Raw genomic sequence first — 1530 nt, 5'->3', positions numbered from 1 at the left:
CCCTTAAAATATGTTATTATGTCTACTTTGCACAAGAAATAGAAAACTCTAGATAATGTCATTAATGTATATACTGTAAAAATACCGATGGAAGTAATCGAAACGATATTAATACAGTATAAAGACTTAATTACTGTTGTGGAAGTAGGGAGAATATTGGCAGTTGAATAGACAGATGTAGTTGTTGAAAGAGCAGTTAAAATGGTGATAGTACTGAACCATCTGGCTAATTAATTCAATAACATAAACAACTGAATAAGGAGGAATTTGACTATCAGATGTTTACCATACGAAGTACTTTGTTTCTCCATGTTACATTCCTATTTCAAATGTAACGTAACATATTTTCTGAAGAGTTATCGTCCATTTAGATTTACTAGAGTTACCATCTTGCACTCCCTAATTACTGTGCGTCGCGAGTTGGAAAACGGAGTCACGATTAGGTTTGTTACATAACGCAATTAAAGACCCTGATTAGGACTGGAAATGTGTGGAAATTGAATTGTGAAAGTCTGATTTAAAAAGCACGAAAGCTCAATTCTATCCCCTTTTTCTTTATAATGAATTATAAACTCTTCATATCTCTTTTTTTTCATTATCATTTTATTATCATCACCATTAATTGTAAATTTACATGCCAGAACTCAATTCATCTCACACCTTCCGATCTTCGTTTCGCAGATGTTAACACATGGCGAATAAAAAAAAGGAGATGACAAAGTTAAATAAAAAAAAAAATAATGATAGAACGCATGAGTGACCACACAGAGAAACCAGCCAAGTCCTGGAGACACCCATTGGCATAGTCATTTCACGGCTTGGGGTTCCGTAAGCGTGTGCTTGGTCCCTCTCCTGTTCCGCCGTATTTTGTCTCTCATCCTTATGCTTCCTTGTGTCGGACCATTTACTCTTGTCAGAAAGTTTTTAAAGAGATAGAACTTTTTTCTTTTGTTCTTGTGTTTTTATTTTGCAGTATGAGTGCTATAGATATGTGTCCCTATGTTGCAAACGAGTTACGCATGTGGATAATTTTCGAGGGGGTGGGGGGTGGGGTTAGTATTTTTGTACTTTCAAGTTTTGCATGAAACTGCATTCACATCATCAAAGTGAAACATCCTATTACTTCCTGTTGCGTATCTGTGCTTTTCCCAACACGTTTGACGTTACCACAGTACTTTAGGTATTACCACACAAGCACTCACGTCTATAACACAACGTATTACCACTGTAGACTCTCTCTGTACCCCCCCTCCCATTTTATCGAAATCTAACTCTATTTTTTCTTATTCTTCAGCGAATTAAATTTACACTCACGCGCCCGGCCAGCTATCATCCCGTCATATGGAATAAGCCACGAAGTCTCATTTAATCCAAATCACTGAGAACCAACGTGCGTGTCAGACGAGAAAGAGTGAAGACCCTTGCATGTGTATATATATAAATGTGATGCACAAAGTCATGGGGCGTTAGTCGAGTGTGCGTCTGTGTCGTAGGTGGAGGAGCGTTGTAGCTGTCGCCACGAAAGTGTAC

The sequence above is a fragment of the Penaeus monodon genome, chromosome 28 (genome assembly GCF_015228065.2).
Source record: "Penaeus monodon isolate SGIC_2016 chromosome 28, NSTDA_Pmon_1, whole genome shotgun sequence".
NCBI classification, from domain to species: domain Eukaryota; kingdom Metazoa; phylum Arthropoda; class Malacostraca; order Decapoda; family Penaeidae; genus Penaeus; species Penaeus monodon.
Note: the sequence above shows the minus strand (reverse complement) of the source record.